At 36.4% G+C, this 20,827-nt stretch overlaps 2 non-coding genes across 2 annotated transcripts; one reads left to right on the top strand and one right to left on the bottom strand.

Moving 5' to 3' along the window:
- Positions 1-665: 665 nt before the first annotated feature.
- Positions 666-739, bottom strand: trnai-aau (transfer RNA isoleucine (anticodon AAU)). The gene has a single exon. It is a non-coding gene; the product is annotated as a tRNA-Ile (tRNA).
- A 206-nt stretch (positions 740-945) lies between these two features.
- Positions 946-1,017, top strand: trnap-ugg (transfer RNA proline (anticodon UGG)). The gene has a single exon. It is a non-coding gene; the product is annotated as a tRNA-Pro (tRNA).
- The last annotated feature ends 19,810 nt before the right edge of the window (positions 1,018-20,827 follow it).

The following is a 20,827-nucleotide window of genomic DNA, read 5'->3' as shown; positions in this document are numbered from 1 at the left end:
GAAATTTACAAAAAATATCTTAAAAGAACATGATCTTTCCTTAATATCCTAATGATTTTTGTCATAAAAGAAAAATCAATAATTTTGACCCATACAATGTATTTTTGGCTGTTACTACAAATATACCCGTGCTACTTAAGACTGGTTTTGTATGTTCTATATTATATATTTTCGTATATTAACCAAGTAATTCAACTGGCTGTATAGCGCCTGAGCAGGTTAGTAAAGCTATTGGTCACCTACTGAACCAGGATGAGGAATATGTAAGATTATGTTATACTTTGTCAAAAGAAAACAAATATTTTAAGTTATGTATTATTTGCAAAAAGGTAAAAAAAATACACTTTAGAAAAATCTGTGCATAGCCACAAATCAATTTCAATGTAAAGACAACATATTAATACTTGCTGTAATTGCAGTCTATTTTTTAACCAAGCAAAGAAATGTACATGCATTTCTAGATTTAATCTGGTAATGTATAGATTTTGAATCTGTGTACAATGTGATGAACACTACTGATTGGCAGAAAATAAGATTTTTAGTTTTCTTTTAATAATCACTGACTCCTAATAATATATTAAACGAGTGTTTTAGTTGGTTACATTAACACTGTTTTAATCAATGTATGTTCTTGTACATGTGGCATAAATGAAAGCAAAACATTTTGGCCAGTACGGGGATCGAACCCGCGACCTTGGCGTTATTAGCACCACGCTCTAACCAACTGAGCTAACCGGCCGTGATGTAACATGCAGTGATCAATGCTATAGAGACACTCCCTTGTGATTTCAATTCTCTTCTCCCTTTGTGATTGTACACTGACAGTATTTTATATTATTATACTATTGCAGTTTTTTTTTTTTTAATAACAGAAAAACTCAAAAAACAAATGAGCCCTTTTGGGGCATAATCATTCATAAACACTCCCAAACGCAGTACTGGTATGGCTCGTTGGTCTAGGGGTATGATTCTCGCTTTGGGTGCGAGAGGTCCCGGGTTCAAATCCCGGACGAGCCCGTTGTTTTTGAAGCTTTTACGAAGAAAACAAAGGAAGCTTCGCGACTTTCTTTTATTTAGTCTGCACTTAACAATAAGTCTACAAGAAATAAAGCCGTAAAACATTTCACGAAGTCACTTGACCAACGGTAACTCCCCTCACTCTTCATGCGTTGGTGGTATAGTGGTTAGCATAGCTGCCTTCCAAGCAGTTGACCCGGGTTCGATTCCCGGCCAACGCAGCTGCTCTTTTGTATTACTGAAAATATGAAAATGAATTCATTTTACTTCAATGACTGACATAAATGTCCTACAGAACCACCAAACCTTCAAGACCTGCTATACATATATTACAAAATGGAAAAATTAAATGTTTTATTTTAACCTCATTAAAACCCAGTTTACATACAATTGTAATGTATGAAAATTTTTTCAAGATTTAAGCTAAATGTTTTATATGTTTTGTATTTATACAAATAATTCTGGTTCAGGGTTTTGTTTTGCTGTTAGAATTTGCTGTTATGTGTTAGAAATTCATGAAACTGAAGATTTATTCAAAATCTTTAAAATATTTATTCTCACACAACATAAAGCCATATTAGTCTTAATAGGATAAACCCAATCTTCTAATCGACCTAACAGATCTAAATTCTTTCGATAGCTTGAAAAGTTAGCTATTTCCTGTAAAATTTTATAGGTAAACATAAACTTCATTCACTTTATATTTTATTGCATATGGATGTGTAGTTATTAACAAAAATATAAATGTAACGTTAGTTATTACAGCACCACCTTGTGGTCAATTTTCACATAATTTGATAAGCATAATGTACCATCATAACATTTTTTAATGGTAGGCCAGTGATGGGCGGTATATCTAGTTTGAACAATATATTTATAGTTATATTTGATATATATTTTTATTTTTGTAAACGATACGTATGAAGCATTACCGTTTAAGTTATATTGATAAAGTTACATTGATTTGATACGAGGCAAGCCCATATAACATTAACGTTATATTAAATATATATATATAAAAGAAGAGGACACCGAGTAAGCTGCTGTAGGAAAAAAGCATAATGCAATTTTTCATAAACATGAGACACGCTTTATATTAAGATAATACAGAAAATAGGTATTTTCCGTCAGATGCTCTGACAGAAAGGCTAGTGTGCTGCTGCTAACAGCTAACGTTACTTACGCTGTTTAATGCGTTTGGTTTGAGATGTGATGTTTACCTCAGTGAACTTACATTTCACAGGTATGTTCTTCATCTGTAAATCTTAGACAGTCATGGAAATCTTTCAGTTTTGACGTCAGGAGTGGATGAAGCTTCTTCACGCGATTCTCCGCTAAACTTCAAAAACATGTTCCAGGCAGGTTTTTAAGCTCGTAAATCACAACTTCAAATCACGACTCACGACTTTGTAGCGTTCCAGGCAAGTCACCCCAAACTGCCTGAGTGCATGTATTATTATTACATTATTATTAATTTGTTTGCAACGTTATATTGTCCTAAAGTCTATTTTTTCACTGTGTACCACTTGCATAAACACCGCACCCGTAGGTGCTGACATAGTGGTTTCGCTGGCTATGTCACGTCAGAACTCGGAACTGGGAGTACATCGATCTAGTAAGAGTTCAGGAGTGGGAAGTCACGGGTTTGACTGCCGTTCGGATGCACTTTCACGGGTAGAAGGTTGGAAAAACACGAGTAATGGGTTGCCTGGAATGCGGCACTAAGTGCGCGCCAAACAGACAGAGCGCGGATGAGACCGGAAACCACTTCCATAAAATTTACAAATGGCTGAAAAAGATGGATAGCACGAAAATTTTGACTACAATATACTTTTTGCAGAAGTATTTGTAATTTTCTGGAGAATGAATGTGCCATATGTAGAATTTTAAACATACAAGTAAGTGTATTTTTATGGTAGCAGTGACTGTAAATTAAATTAGTCGGCACTTTCGTTTTTATTTATTTTTATTTTTAGTTTAGTGAATTTAACTTCTGCTTTAAAAACATTATTTTTCGTATTTAGATTGTAATGTTACAATTTTAGAATGTAATGTGATTTTAACCTGTTTTGCACATAGCATAGTCATTATACGAAACGGGTACCATTTCCACTGCAATTTTCACAATTTTCATTAAGAAAAACAAACAAACAAACAAACAAAAAAAAACCTACAACTTATTCAGGCAAGGGAAGTTCTTAGCAATGCATAATACTAGTCAAAAATTAAGTTTTAATATATTTATGGTAGGAAATTTACAAAATATCTTAATGAAACATGATGTTTACATAATATAAAAATAAAATAATAATAAAAAAAACTTTAATATCCAGAATATTCAAAAGAAAGCCCACCTTCCAATAATTTGTATTTACTAAACATTATTATACATTTCATAAATAATTATGAAAAAAAAAAATTCATTGAAAATATACAGAAATAAAACAGTTTGACAGAAATAGCAATTAAGAAATATCAGTTTATTTAATTTAAAATCATATTTATATTATAAATTAATAGAAACTGATATAAAACGCAGTATATAAAAACACCACTCTAATGTTATAAAATACTCTTATGTTTATGAAATTCAGGTTATCGTTCAAGTTTTAATTTAGCTTCTTTAAATAATATATCCATACCTTAGTGTGTGCTAGAGGGAGATAGAAAGATCTTGTTTGGAGGACAGAATTCACATTAATTATTATAATTTAAGCCAGTTAGCCAGTGACAACTAACACGTTTCTCTCATTATATGTGATTCTGGACCACAAAACCAGTCATACGGGTAACATTTTTGAAATTGCGATTCTGAAAGCTTTCCATTGATGTTTAGTTTGGGTGAGATACAACCATTTCGAAATTTGAGGGTGCAAAAAATTTAAATATTGAGAAAATCACCTTTAAAGTTGTCCAAATTAAGTTCTTAGCAATGCATAATACTAATTAAAATTTAAGTTTTGATATATTTGTGGTAGGAAATTTACTAAATATCTACCCTTATTGTACCACCCCATAAAAGACAATATGCACGTTATTGGAGTAAAACAAGAAATAGATTTTTAAAATATGACGTTTTCCTAATAGTAAAATGTCTCTTTCATAAACTATCAATAGAAAGTATGTTATTTAATGCATGTTATTATTACTAGATTTTTATCTAAAAAAAATTACACATTTCAGTGGCCTCTTAGTTTGTACTAAAATACAAATCCACTTAGAAAAAATACAAATAAATGTACATGTATTGAATTAGTCCACACAACAAGAACATCATTCAATATTCATTTATCTAACATTTCATTTACATTAATCATTAACATTTCATGATTAAAAAGTAGTATGTGGACGTTATTTACATCTTTAATCATCACAACACAATTACTTAAAAGTCGCCATACATTTTGTATGTTTTTGCACAATGGTTAAGGGAAAATTTAGTTTCTATCCCTTATGATCCATAACGCCATCTAGTGTCGGGCGGATATGAGTCTGTTCGCCAGATGCGCACATTTGGGACCATCCTGCTAAATTTGTGGTCTTTTCGATTTAGTCTCTGATAGACTTTCATAGCAGAAAAAAGAGAGATGAACAAGTAAACCAACTTTAGCCGACTCTGCCTCTACTGAAGTACAGTTTTATAAGTTATCATGTTGTAGAAGCTTCTCCACATGTGAGCACATCATGTATTTAAACTCATGTCTGTAATTTAAACAATCAAGTCACAAAATGCTAAAAAACATTACTCAAAGCAGCTGTAACCCACTACTGCCAGCCAAGCAATTGGAATTAAATAACAGGAAACAACGGCAGCGTCTCTAATCATACAAACAGGACTATTTTCCAAACATCAGGTGGTGTGTGGTGAGTTTCTTTCTCTTTTATCTTTCTTTAGTTACAAAATAGAGCAATTTAAGTTGTCACACCTTTTAGAAAGCAAAACATTTACACAAACGTTATGTTTAGCTATCGCTAAATATATTAGTCAGCGAATTGCATTGTTTATTAATTTACATAGCAGTGTGAATAGATGGGCAACCTTGTCGAGATTCTCTTGATTTAATGGTTGATAAGCGGCACAGTTAATATTTTGATATTGAATACTCAAGTATACACATGCTAGCACTTGTTTATCAAATAGTAAAGCATCTGGCAGTCTATAGCACTGTATTTGTGTGCAAGTAGTGCTTCAGCTGCCTGTCTTCTAGCGCTTCTAAGGTGTTCACTTACACTTTGAAGGTCTTCCCATCTTTGCTAGTACTTTTTAACGGATGCAACGGTTGCTCTCATAGGAGCTTAGAGGCATAATCATGGTACAATTAAGATAATTTCAGAACGACAGCTGGTGGGTAGAGAAGTAATTTTCACACCTCCTAATCGAGGAGGGCTGTCAGATTAAGATAGAGAGGTGATTTGAGGGAAATTGTCTTGGCCGAGTCTTTGGAGTGAGGCCCAGGTGGCCGCAGGTATCTGCTCGTCCGTGTCTACTGCTACCCAGGAGGAAATTTGGTTTTGATTTGCCACACTGGAGAGATCATGGGAGAGCCAGACTTCCTCCACATGTCTGTTGGGATTTGTCAATTTATTACCAGCGTCTTCTGCTCGCCACTACAGCTGGGCTAGACTGAAAGCTTCCTTATAGCCTCCTCGCTGTTTTGTTTTCCTTGTTGAGTTTATCCTTTTATGATTATATATATATATATATATATATATATATATATATATATATATATATATATATATATATATATATATACACTTTGAGATTCCACATTCAGCTGAAAAAATAAATATAGTCTTACATGGTTTTAGTTCTTTAAAAATCATTATGTGTATTTATGTACAAGTATTTAAATACTTCTAGAATAGAACATGTCGTTATTTATTAGAACTGCGTTCTTACCATTAAACCTGATGAATTAATTTGAATTATTCTATAAATCTGTAACATTAAAACACAGATCATGTGTTTGGTGTTGCTACGTAATGTCCACTAGATGGGAGTGTTACCCATACTTCGTCGATATAGGAGAAGCCGGGGCTGGTGTCATTTTTTTTAACCTACAGTGAATATATCAAGGGAATGTGTTTTTGAAAGTATGTAGATGCATACCCCTAAGTCTTGACTACAAAAAAGCTGCTGAAAAAGATACAGCTCATTTAACACTATATGTGACCCTGGCCCACATAACCATGGTGGTCATAAGGGTCAATTGTTTGAAATTGAGATTTATACATCAAAGCTGAAAGCTGAATAAATAAGCTTTTAATTGATGTATGGTTTGTTAGGATGATATTTGGCTGAGATGGCAACTAATTGAAAATCTGCAATCTGAGGGTGCAAAAAAATCAAAATATTGAGAAGACTGCCTTTAAAGTTGTCCAAATGAAGTTCTTAGCAAAGCATATGACTAATCAAAAATTAAGTTTTGATATATTTATGGTAGGAAATTTACAATGAAACTTGATCTTTACTTAATATCCTAATGATTTTGAGCATAAAAGAAAAATCAATCATTTTGACTCGTACAATGTATTTTTTGCTGTTACTACAAATATACCCATGCTACTGATTTGTGGTTTGGGGTAGGTTGTCACACAGGGAACCAGCTATTCATTGACACTAAAAAAATAAATAAATTAAAAAACCCTTTAATATTCAAAAGAAAGTCCACCTTCCAATAATTCGTATTTACTAAACATTATTATACATTTAATAAATAATTATGAATAAAATGAGTTATTTGGAAATATACAGAAAATTAACAGTTTGACAGAAATATCAATTAAATAAAGCAATTAATATTTAGCATATTTATATTATGAATTAATAGAAATTAATATAAAATGCAGCACATAAAACACCACTCTAATGTTATAAAATACTCTTATGTTTATGAAATTCAGGTTATTGTTCAAGTTATAATTTAGCTTAAAAAGAACCAAAAAGAACCAAAAGAACAGTCATAAGGGTAAAATTTTTGAAATTGCAATTCTGAAAGCTTTCCATTGATGTATAGTTTGGCCGAGAAACAACCATTTGAAAATCTAAGGGTGCAAAAAAATCTAAATATTGAGAAAATCACCTTTAAAGTTGTCCAGACATTCTTAACAATGCATATTAGTAATTAAAAATTAGGTTTTGATATATTTGTGGTAGGAAATTTACTCAATATCTTTATGGAACATGATTTTTACTTAATATTCGACTTTTGACCCATACAATGTATTGTTGGCTATTGCTACAAATATACCAGTGCTACTTACGACTGGTTTTGTGGTCCAGGGTCATAGTATTTGATAACAGTTTGCATGCTTCCGAATCCTAATGCATTTCATTTCAGTTTGACACATGGAGCAGTAGTGAAGGAATAAAGGTTATTTACTTAGCATGTATCTTGTTATTGAAACATAAAGAAAGAATATGCAGGTCAGAAAACACTTATTTGAGGTTATATTAACAGTGGCTAATGACAGCTGACTGCACATTTTTTGGAAAATGGTGACAAATCATTCCACCAACAAGTGTGCATCCTGTGAATGAATTGATCCACGTCAAACAAACCTGATCTCATTTACAGAGTTGTATTTATACCAGATAAACTCCACATTCTAATCTATTTCAGTAAATGGGTTTTGTGTAGTAGAATGCGCTGTCCTAATTATGTGAATTGCTTTGAATGCTCAACAACAATGAAGACCAACGACCATTAGCGGATGGTTTCCGACCACTCGGGTAAAGCATGATCCGCACAGTCAATAACAAACACCGCCGATGCCTGAATGTACAGAGAGAGCAATCAAGAGAGAGAGAGAGAGAGAGCCGACCTATTCAGAAGTGAGTCACTCCTCGGGGGCCGGTATGAAAATATGAAGTACTCTGACAGAGCTCTAGAAAAGGATTAATCATTTTAAATGCCACTGAAATTAAAAGGCCCCGAACAATAATTACTTCTGCTTGCTGTTGCCACCCACGCTTCCCATGACTTAACCTGTGGTCATAGAGGGCAGAAGGATGTGTACAACCAATCAGTAAAGCCAACGCCTAAGCTCTGTTCTTTTCTTTCTCGTGCGCTCTCTTCTTTCCTTCCGCTTTTTAATTGATATTCTGGGTGCTTTTCATCAAAGTCCTCCTGGGTTCAACCTTTCAGAAGCAAAACTTGACAGTGATATTTCAATCCAAATCATGCCAGAGGTAACCGCTCTACTCCAGTGTTTTTTTTAAATTACTGTCATTTGCCTTCGGTTGTAGACAGCGAGTCTTTTCTGATTAGTGGTCAACCGATAATTTTAGTTTTTGAGTGATATTATTTTACATTTGATATTCTTACAATCCTGAATATGTGGATACACTAACACACTCTAATCAGAATTTGTAACCATTTTACATTTTAGTGTATTGTGGGCGAATTTGTATGATATAATTTGTACATTTTTTGTATGATCTGCTTTAGGAGTTTGGGGTGGACCTTTGTTGTTTTAAAAAATCTTTTTTTTTTTTTTTTTCTAAAAAAAGCTTGGCTGTATTCCAAATTGCATACTTTCCTACTAAAGTAGGAGAAAAAAACATAATGTGAAGAGTAGTTTGTCTGAATTCACAGTATTCGTAAAACAGTGGGTGGAAGGTTCCTGTATGACCTATTTCTATCGAGATTCTGAAGTCTGCATTCAATGGACACTTAATATTAGTGCTGGGCAATGAGTTTTTGTGTAAATTTTATATATATATGTGTGTGTGTTTATATGTATGTGTATGTGTATGTGTGTACTGTGTATATTTATGATGTATAAAGTTGAGGTCAAAAGTGTACACCCCCCTTTTAGAATCTGTAAAATATTAACTATTTTACCGAAATAAAATGGATCGTACAAGATGCATGCTATTGTTTATTTAGTACTGACCTGAATAAGATTTTTCACATGAATATATATAATATATACATATAGTCCACAAGAAAAAATAATAGTCACATTTAGAAAAATGACTTTGAAAAGTTCAAAAGTTTACATCCCCTTGATTCTTAATACTGTATTCTTGCCTGAATGATCCACAGCTGTGTTTATTTTTGTTTAGTGATAGGCTAGTTCTTCATGAGTCCCTTGTTTGTCCTGAACCGTTAAAGTTCTTCAAAAAAAAAGCTAAATCTTTGGTTTTTCAGCATTTATGTGTATTTGAACTCTTTCCAACAATAACTATGATTTTGAAATCCATCTTTTCACACTGATGACAACTGAGAGACTATTACAACTATTACAGAAGGTTCAAATGCGCACTGAGGCTCCAGAAGGAAAAACGATGCATTAAGGCTTTTGAACAGAATGGAGATGTGTAAAATTTTCTTATTTTGTCCAAATATCTTATTTTTTCATTTAGTACTTCTTCCCAGAAGACAAAATAAGTTAAATTTACCCTGATCTTCAAATCCAAATGCATGGTTTTTCTTTCTGGAGCATCAGTGAGCGTTTGAACCTTCTGTAGTAGTTGCATATGAGTCCCTCAGTTGTCCTCAGTGTGAAAAGATGGATCTCAAAATGATACAGTCATTGTTGGAAAGGGTTCAAATACACAAAAATGCTGGAAAACCAAATTTGTGGGACCTGAAGGATTTTTCTGAAGAACAGCTGGGTAGTTTAACTGTTCAGGACAAACAATGAACAACTGTCAGACAAAAAAAAAAAAAAAAAAAATGTATTATGTCCGGATTGCATTTGTACTAGAAACGTTCATACTATGTAAAACATACTAACAGTATTTATTGGTTGGCAAGTAATTGCTTAGCGAACACAATCAGCGTTTTCATACAAATCACATCGTAATCATCACCGGGTAAAATAGTTGGGTTGGATACACCTTCTCTGTCTTTATTAAAATTAAAATATTAAAAGACGTTTGTCTTTATTGTCAGAGGCCTTAACACGCTTTGGCAAGTGCTGTCACGTTAATGATGGATTCATATGTTGTTGTTTCTGTGTGTGTATGTTGTGTGGTAAGAGGTCAGTGTATTTGAGATGATTGTTTTTCTTTTTTCTTATCGGTGTGTGAGTGCGTGTTGTTAGACAGTGAGTAATGTTTTTTTATTGCTAGCGCTTTGGTGCTGGCGCGTCTTGCTTCACTGAGCTGTGACACAGGGGTGCCATTCAGATCCAAAGCATGTGATGAGACTGTAAACACACTGTTGTCTTTGCATTGTACCTTTTCCTTCCTGATATTTCTGGGTGAAGGACACTCAAACACCTTTCAATAGGATTGTCATGTTGTTCTCACTAGGAGGCCTCAGCAAACTTCCATGGGGAAATCAAGATTACAAAATGGGTATAAAAAAGCATTAAATTCTTTATCCAGTAAATCACAAACAACTTGAAAATTCTAGGGCCTTCGAATATTGTTGTGCACCATTGGGAGCCTTGAAATCAAAAAGGTTTTAGAGATAGTTCACCCAAAAATTAAAATTACACCATGATTTACTCACCCTCAAGCCATCCTTGGAGTATATGACTTTCTTCTTTCAGACGAATACAATCGGAGTTATATTAAAAAATGTCCTGGCTCTTCCAAGCTTTATAATGGCAGTGTGAATGGCTGTTGAGATTTTTAAAGTCCAATAAAGTGCATCCATCCATCATAAAAAGTACTCCATACAGCTCCAGGGGGGTTAATAAAGGCCTTCTGAAGTGAATCGATGCATTTGTGTAAGAAAAATATACATATTTGAAACTTTATAAACTGTAATCTCTAAATTTGGCTAACTGTCGTATGCATTTTTACGAGAGCTTCAGCGGGTGGCGTATGTGTAGCTTAAGCACCGGTGAGAATAAGCTAGTCTTGTGAGAACCGAGTTTTGTTTACAACAAAGGAAAACCAGTCTTTTCAATCTTATATCAAAATCCTCCAACGTTTTCCTTTACAAATCTTTTTGTATTTCTTCTAACTCATCACCGGCGTTTTGTTTTACTCTCTTGTTAATGCGCATGTGACAGCGGAAACTAAAGATTACGGTTTATCTTTTTAAATATGGTTTTAAATATGGATATTTGTTACACAAATGCATCGATTCGCTTCAAAAGGCCTTTATTAACCCTTTTTATGATAGATGAATGCACTTTATAAAGATTGGAAGAGGCAGGGCATTTTTAATGTAACTCCGACTGTATTCATATGAAAGAAAAACATATACACCTAGGACAGCTTGAGGGTGATCAAATAATGGCGTAATTTTAATTTTTGGGTGAACTATCTATTTAAGAACCAAGTTAATCAGAAAAACAATGTGCATAAACAACTTCTTCCAACTTTTTGCACTTTTATTTGAGGATCAATGTTACTTGCTTAGTCTACTTCTGTTTACTGTGAATGTGTAAGATCAGTGGACTGGTGAATAAAAAAAATAACAAAGGTAATAGGTAGGTAAAGCAAAAAAAGATAAGAAATTCACATTGTGAAACAATTATAAATGAACATTACATTTATTCGAATGTCTTACTGTCTGTAATGACCTCTCTGGGAAGTATTCTGCCCAATGTCATCTCTTCCCCATCATTTTTTTTAATGACAACTGTAAACCTGAAAGCAGCCATGCCGCTTGTGTTCACTCTCTTGCTCAGAGATAGCACATATAAGAGGTGATTCCCCATAGTCCGGCTCTGAGATCCATGGTAAACGGTTGTGAAATGGTGGGAGAAAAGGGGATTTGGTGAGACGGTCCAGCACAATGACATTGTCTGGACTACAGCCCTTCAACTCGCCTGACTTCAGTGAAAAGCCCCTTCAGTATTTCCTGTCAAACAGAGCATTTTTTTCCTTTACTTCTCCTTAAGTGTCTAGACAGTGGTTTTCTTGCTTCGTTGCTTCTCTTGGACAGGGGCCAAATCTCCTCTCTTGAAGGCGATAAGAAAGCCGTGTTATCAGGGCCTCAGAAGGGAGAACCAAGCCCAAGCGTGTGTCACTCAGGTGGGTAGTGTGATGATTTGAGGTTTCTTCCCTCCCTCTTTATGAGTGTGGCCTTGACCAGGTCTTAAGGACTGCATAGCCTGTGTCTTTTCATTTAAAGGCAGCATCTAAGGCTCCAGTGATGTGCATTGGGGACTGGCATTGCAATTTACTGAACCTAACGAAGACATTTTAGAAATTATAAATAAGTTTTCTTTTCGAAGTCTTCATAAAGGGTTAGTTCACCCAAAATTGAAAATTCTGTCATTAATTACTCACCCATATGTCGTTCCAAATCCGCACGACCTTCATTCATCTTTGGAACACAAAATAAGATATTTTGGATGAAATCCGAGAATGTTTTTTGACCCTGCATAGACAGCAACACAACCGACACGTTCAAGACCTAGAAAGATAGTAAGGACATTGTTAAAATAGTCCATGTGACATCAGTGGTTCAACTGTAATGTTATTAAACTACAAGAATACTTTTTGTGGACGAAGAAAACTAAAATAGCAACTATTTCTTCTCTGCCATGTCAGTCTTTGATGTGCGTTCACAAGAGGTAGTCTTGTATTTTTATTGAATATATTGTCTGTGTATTCTGATTCAAATAAGTAAGGCTGGGCAAAAAATTGCAAGTCATCCTCTCTGTCTGTTTTATGTACAGTCGTGGCCAAAAGTTTTGAGAATTACATAAATATTGGAAATTGGAAAAGTTGCTGCTTAAGTTTTTATAATAGCAAGTTGCATATACTCCAGAATGTTATGAAGAGTGATCAGATGAATTGCATAGTCCTTCTTTGCCATGAAAATTAGCTTAATCCCGAAAAAAAAAACTTTCCACTGCATTGTTAAGAAGGCTTCAGGGCGTCCAAGAAAGTCCAGCAAGCGCCAGGATCGTCTCCTAAAGAGGATTCAGCTGCGGGATCAGAGTGCCACCAGTGCAGAGCTTGCTCAGGAATGGCAGCAGGCAGGTGTGAGCGCATCTGCACGCACATTGAAGCGAAGACTTTTGGAAGATGGCCTGGTGTTAAGAAGGGCAGCAAAGAAGCCACTTCTCTCCAAAAAAAACCCCAAAAAAACATCAGGGACAGATTGATCTTCTGCAAAAAGTATGGCGAATGGACTGCTGAGGACTGGGGCAAAGTCATATTCTCCGATGAAGCCTCTTTCCGATTGTTTGGGGCATCTGGAAAAAGGCTTGTCCGGAGAAGAAAAGGTGAGCGCTAACATCAGTCCTGTGTCATGCCAACAGTAAAGCATCCTGAGACCATTCATGTGTGGGGTTGCTTCTCATCCAAGGGAGTGGGCTCACTCACAATTTTGCCCAAAAACACAGCCATGAATAAAGAATGGTACCAAAACACCCTCCCAACAGCAACTTCTTCCAACAATCCAACAACAGTTTGGTGAAGAACAATGCATTTTCCAGCATGATGGAGCACCGTGCCATAAGGCAAAAGTGATAACTAAGTGGCTCAGGGACCAAAACGTTGAAATTTTGGGTCCATGGCCTGGAAACTCCCCAGATCTTAATCCCATTGAGAACTTGTGGTCAATCCTCAAGAGGCGGGTGGACAAACAAAAACCCACTAATTCTGACAAACTCCAAGAAGTGATTATGAAAGAATGGGTTGCTATCAGTCAGGATTTGGCCCTGATTGAGAGCATGCCCAGTCGAATTGCAGAGGTCCTGAAAAAGAAGGGCCAACACTGCAAATACTGACTCTTTGCATAAATGTCAGGTAATTGTCAATAAAAGCCTTTGAAACGTATGAAGTGCTTGTAATTATATTTCAGTACATCACAGAAACAACTGAAACAAAGATCTAAAAGCAGTTGAGCAGCAAACTTTGTGAAAACTAATATTTGTGTCATTCTCAAAACTTTTGGCCACGACTGTACAGCATGCATTTTCTCCTGACAGGGGCTTTCTACATGAAATTATGAGCATTGTGCACCATTTTTGTATGTTTGCCCACTGACAAAGAAATGATCCGTTTATAATTTAATAGTAAGTTTATTTTAACAGTGAGAAACAAAATAAAAATAACAACTTAAAGGGAGTGCTCCTAATCTCAGCTTGTTACCTGTATAAAAGACCCTTGTCCACAAAAGCAATCAATCAGATTCCAAACTCTCCACCATGGCTAAGACCAAAGAGCTGTCTAAGGATGTCAGGGACAAGATTGTAGACCTACACAAGGCTGGAATGGGCTACAAGACCATCGCTAAGCGGCTTGGTGAGAAGGTGACAACAGATGGTACAATTATTCGCAAATGGAAGAAACTGACAGTCTCCCTCGGTCTAGGATTCCATGCAAGATCTCACCTTGTGGAGTTTCAATGATCATGAGAACGGTGAGAATCAGCCCAGAACTACACAGGAGGATCTTGTCAATGATCTCAAAGCAGCTGGGACCATAGTCACCAAGAAAATAATTGGTAACACACTACACCAGAAGAAGACTGAAATCCTGCAGTGCCTGCAAGATCCCCCTGCTCAAGAAAGCAAATGTACAGGCCGGTCTGAGTTTGCCACGAACTTCTAAATGATTCAGAGGAGAACTGGGTGAAAATGTTGTGGTCGGATGAGACCAAAATCCAACTCTTTGGAGTCAACTCAACTTGCCGTGTTTGGAGGAGGAGGAATGCTGCCTTTGACCCCAAGAACACCATCCCCACCATCAAACATGGAGGTGGAAACATTATGCTTTGAGGGTTTTTCTTGCTAAGGGGACAGGACAACTGCGCCGCATCAAAGGGACAATGGACGGGGCCATGTACCGTCAAATCTTGGGTGAGAACCATTGAAAATGAGCCGTGGATGGATATTCCAGCATGACAATGACCCAAAACACACGGCCAAGGCAAAAAAAGAAGTGGCTCAAGAACAAGCAGTGGCCTAGCCAGTCTCCAGACCTTAATCCCACAGAAAATCTGTGGAGGGAGCTGAAGGTTGAGTTGCCAAATGTCAGCCTTGAAAACTTAATGACTTGGAGAGGATCTGCAAAGAGGAGTGGGACAAAGTCCCTCTTGAGATGTGTGCAAACCTGGTGGCCAACTACAAGAAATGTCTGACCTCTGCGATTGCCAACAAGGGTTTTGCCAACAACTACTAAGTCATGTTTCGCAAATACTTATTTCACTCATTAAAATGCAAATCAATTTATAACTTTTCTGAAATGCATTTTTCTGGATTTTTGTTGTTGTTGTTGTTGTTGTTGTTGTTATTCTGTCTCTCACTGTTCAGATAAGCCTACCATTAACATAATAGACTGATCTTTGTCAGTGGGCAAACGTACAAAATCAGCAGGGGAGCAATTTTTTTCCCCCTCACTGTATGGTGGTCCTAAACTGGTTAAAGATGGTCATGTGCTGGTCCTAAGCAACTACACCAGCTCATGACCAACTAAGGACCAGCTCAAACCAGCTGCAATGGTTCAAAGCATACCTAACCAGCATTTTTTTTTTAAACAGGGAGTGTAGTATACATTTACCAACTAATTAAACAAAGTAAATCTAACCCCCTGCTGGTGGATGTTGTTAACAGCACTTCTGCACAAAAGCCTTTTTGATGGCCATTCATAAGTACCTGTGTATTCTGACCCCAGAACAGGCAAACATAAATTGCAAGTATTTAATTATGTTTTACCAATGACATTTCCTTCTAAAGGGCTCTTAAAAGCATGAAATGGACAGTCTGCTGCCTTTGACGTCACAGCTCATGCGAAGGCAGGATCAAGGAGGCCTGAACTATCTGGAGTCGGATATCTGTTAGCATTCCTATTATCTTAGACAGCTGGCCTTTGGAGGTAACCAATCTTAAAACTGCATCAAAAATCTTTGCTCATGGTCACCAAACATCAAAATAACATAACTAATCACTCTGGAGCAGTAGGAAAATGATGTTATGACAATGCTGACTGACGCATAGTCCCAATTAAGCCCTTCAGGCATTGTTAAAACTTCAATATATGATGAAATATTAAAATTTGTTCAATCAAAATACACAGCTACTTTTAAATGCCTGCCAATGGAGAAAATAGTGTAATTGCGGCCTAGATGGTGTAATTGCATCATCTACCAGCAGGGGAGGGGCTAACTGGACCATGCCAAACCTTGACCCCTTGGGCAAAATAGTCACTAACCAAGAGCCCCCCCACCAATTTTCAGAAATTAATTTCTGTGGTACTGGATTTATAAAAACACACTTCCTGGAATGGTAACATATCTTTTGTGCAATATCCTCCAATATCCTACTTTGTGTCGTATGGCTATAAGACGCAATTGAAGGAAATTGTTTGAAAATCTCCAGTCGTGGAACTGTCAGTATAGGCTTTTATTTCATAAACACTGAGGGTTTGTGTGGGTGTGATCTCTTACATTATTTCTCAGAGTGATTTTTGTTCAGTACTACACAAGTTCTTGTCCGAGTTCATCGTGTAAGGTAAAAAGGTATCAGTGGAACGGACAGAGAACTACAAAACAGCAGAGCAAATATGTGAGGAATCACAAAGCTGCTCTTACCTCCTGGCCATTATAATAAGGTGTATGAGAGATTGAGGTCACCCAGCGAGGTCTGAAGGTACCTATATTCCCTTGACACAGGCCGCAAGGGTAATGCATCAGCAATTCATGCCATTCACAGCTTTATGTCCATCTTCGGCAGATATTGTGTGTTTTGAAAAAGTCTGAGGTCCCTGAAGTAAAAATCAATCCGTGAATTGTGCGCCGTCCCTTGTTTGAAGTCTATTGTGGCTTAATTCCCCAGCCAGGTAACACAAGAATGCCCCCTTTCTTCTGGGCATAGTTGATCCACAATATTGGCTACTGGTCCTTAATTCCTCTCTATGCAAGGTAACTCTCCAGCTCCAAGTCATTCAGACTCCTTTCTCCTCATCTTGAAAGGACAGCCTGTGTTGTGAAACGAAAAGGATTCAATAGATGTGAATGATTTATTCAAGGGAAAGCATCAAGACTTTGGTATGAGAAGCAAAGCGCTATTCTTTCTTGAAGGACACACGTTAGTTTGCAGCAGCACAATGGGAGCATATTCTATGCCAGTTTCAATCTGTTCCCATTTTTCTCCCCCCTTCATCTTTTTTCACATACAAATGAATTGATAAGAGGCAGTTTTAGCAGAGAAAAGTTTTGCCCAAGAAATTTTATGCAACAAGTCAAATTAGATTGCCCAAAATTTCATTACCGTCACACAATAGAGTTATTTTCTGTTCCCAGGGTTATTCAAACTATACCTGAGCAATTGTAAAGCGTGTTTTTTAATGCTTGAAGTGGCAGAAGGAGCTGTCGACTCTGCCGTAGGTTAAGGCTGCGATGGACACGTTTCCATTTTTGCTCTTGTGCTTTTTCATAATTAAGGTAAAATATATTTTTACGTCTGATCATTTGTGATCGTTCTTCACAATTCAAACATTTCAAGGGATTTTCATTACTTTTTGTAAATGCATTTGCACAGCATGTCGACGTTTCATCTCCTCTCATCTTTAATCTTCTTCACTCACTTGAAAAGACCATTTTGCTGGCCATGTTCTTTCGCTTTGACCTTCTGGTGTAAATTGTTTGGCTTGGGTTGTTCACAGTTTGAGATTCCCTGGGAGTAACACTGCAATCAGGATTTTCTGCACCTTTAGGTAGGCCTACCCGATAACTGATCAACAGTTTTATTCCTTCTCATGACCTTTCGGCAGCATGATGGCTTGTGCATGTTAACAATGGCACTTTTGGGGTTGATTAATAAAGGCCTTCTGATATTAATCAATGCATTTGTGTAAGCAAAATATTTACCACATTATAAACCGTAATCTTTTGCTTCTGCTAACTGTCGTACGCACATTCAAAATACTTACGTAAAACAAAATAGAAACAGAAAATAGTGAAATTAAGACCAAATCCAGTGAAATACTCTATTTTCATAATCTTCTGTTATGCCTGAAAGTCCATCATGTGTATTTTGGTGTGATTTAGTGACAGTTTCTCTCTGCAGATGATGAAGTTGTAGGATGTGATGCATCTGAAATACACAATTGAGTTTAGAGTTACAATGCGTCTCCTTCCATTTGTTTTTGTAAAAACAAAAAAATTACCATGAATTAAATATTTTTGTTACTTACTTAGTGGTAAAGAGGAGATAAGTCTCCTTAACTGAACAGGGCTGATCACACTTACATGTTCATTTAAATTGAAAAGAGAAAAAGACTGGAAACCAGTTAAAATTTTAAAAGTAAAAAAATATAGACAACATAAGAGAAATCATTTACTTGTTGAGAGTGTGTTGACAAACTGTGTAGTTGAATAGCTGAATTCCAGAAAATCTCTGTTTCTTACTTAGTGGAGAAGAGGAGTATCAGAGTTAACAGAGCTGTTCATACTTACAGTACATGTGATCAAAAAAAGAAGAGAAAAGAATATGTTTGTTTGGAAACCAGATACAATTTAAAAGTTAAATTCATATTTAAAATTAAGAATGAAATCATTTACCTGTTGAGAGTGTGTTGACAGTCTGTGTTGTATCACTGAGCTCCAGAAACTCAGTAATGAGGTGCTTTGACAGTTACAGATTTAAAAATACAAAAGGGCGGGAATAAAGAATCCACTCTGACACAAAAGCTGCGTCCGAAATCGCATACTTCCCTACTATATAGAATGCGAAAAACAGTATGTGAGGCGAGTAGTATGTCCGAATTCATAGTATTCGAAATACAGTACCCGGATGACCTACTGCTTCAGCCCGAATTCTGCAGTACGCATACCATGGACACTTCAGGCTCCAGGAGAGGAGTCGTTATTCGAAAAATGGCGGAAAGTGGAGACGCGGCGGATGTAGTACGTCCGAATTCCATTCATACTACCCATATTTATACTATATAGAACATACTGTTTTAACGGTCATGAAGTACGTTCAAATTTAAATATAGTACCTTCTGAAGCAGTTTGCGATTTCGGACGCAGCTAAAGAACCATTTTAGAATGAAAAGGGTTCTTTAGGATGCTATGGTTCCAAATAGAAATGTTACATGTAAAGAACATTTAAAGAACCATCTTTGTTTAGAGCCAAGCCTAGGCTGGTTTTAGCTGGTCAGCAGGCTGGTTTTAGAGGGGTTTTGGCCACTTTCCCAGCCTGGTTTTAGCTGGTGGTCTCCCAGCCTGACCAGCCTGGTTTTAGCAGTTTTTTTCAGTAGGGAGTGTAAAAGGATTTTGTTATAAGCCAAGAGGAGACTGGTTTTCCTTTGCTGTAAACTAAACTTGCTATTCTTACCAGAGTTTATGCTATGCCTATGTCCTATGTCATCTGGTGAAATGCCCAATCTTTTGTGAATGCACATACGACAGTTAGCGGAAGCTAGAGATTAAGGTTTATAAATAAGGATAGTTTTCTTACACATACGTATTGCTTTATTTTAGAAACCCTCTGGGGCTGTGTGGACCACTTTTTGATGGAATGGACATCATTTTGTCCAATCCTGCTCCTTTGGGGTTACTGTCCTGCAGAGTTTAGCTCCAATCCTAATTAAATGCACTTGAACAAGCCCAGGATTACTAGAAACTTTTGGACTTTTTGTGTTACGAAAGGTTTAATTTGTTCACTAACAATATCCAATACATATGTAATATAAACATTTTATTTGCCCCTGAAAGTTTTTTTTTTTCCAACCACAAAAATTTGAACATGTTCAAATTTTTAAATATGAAAATAGCTTGTTTCCACATTTTGTTTAGATTATCATAGTATTAAAAATAGTGACTCTTTCATCGTTTTTCAAAGGATAGATTTTCATTATTTGAAAGTCTGGTACTGAGACAAAAGTAAAACAATCTAATTATGAAAAGCATTTTAACCATAGCAAATATGTATTTATATATATAGCATGATAAACAATTTTCAATTGCAATGCGTCCTCAAAAAGTTAATATCCATTATATACCCATATATATAATATCTCAAGACCTTATATGCAGTTTCTCCTGAAAAAAAACAAAAAAAAAACATGATGCGATGCTGTCAGTTTGATGCATTGTGCTTTATTTCACTATTTGGTTGTTCTCCTTTGCTCTTAAAACTCTGAGCAGACCCTGCTTCTTTAGAACAGAAATAGTTCCGTCAGGGGTTAAGCTGTAGAGAGCACTCCAAAGATGATTATTGGAGTCCTCACTGAGCACACCTGCTGGCATTAAACTAATCACTGCCGTAATGATAGGTTCAATTGAACCTCCAAACTCACCTCGAATCACTCAGGAAATAGAGCCCATTCTGATGTTTTCTACTGCCAAACAAGGGAGACAAAAGCCGCTGCTCTTAATTCGCAGGTAAGCCTTTCACCGGTGTTGCTACAGCCTGCATTTAACTGACAGAGTGACTCAAGCTTTTGCCAGGGCTCATTTTTGGCTATATAATGGTGTCTGAAGATCCCTCCGAGTCCATTGTGACGAACGGGGGTACGTTATGATCATTTAGAGAAAAAAACGGAAATGTCCCAGAGGGCTTTAATCTTTCTTCATTATTTCCCCATTATGGATAAATGCTCTCTGAGGGCCTCTTTCTGGTTATAAATGAAACACTTTGACTCCTTCTCCATCCCTCGTTCTCCCGCCTGCACACCTTTCACCCTTTGCTTTCATCTTTTACTTTGGGATATCTCGGAGAATGAGGCGGCCGTGTGTATTCCACTTGCAGATAGAAGGATAATTAAGTTGATAAACAGGGGTTGAATGGAGTTAAGTGTTAAGGGAGTGGGGAGAAGCTCTCTTCTCTATTACTGATGGTGTATTACCACATATGCATTGAACCTGATATGTGAGTCACCCAATGTCATTTGATGATGGTACCTGTCAGAAAACAAGATCATATGGATCAGCAA

Source organism: Garra rufa, chromosome 12, assembly GCF_049309525.1.
Source record: "Garra rufa chromosome 12, GarRuf1.0, whole genome shotgun sequence".
Lineage (NCBI taxonomy): Eukaryota > Metazoa > Chordata > Actinopteri > Cypriniformes > Cyprinidae > Garra > Garra rufa.
The sequence above is the reverse complement of the archived record's forward strand: the minus strand, read 5'-3'. Positions and strand labels throughout refer to the sequence as shown.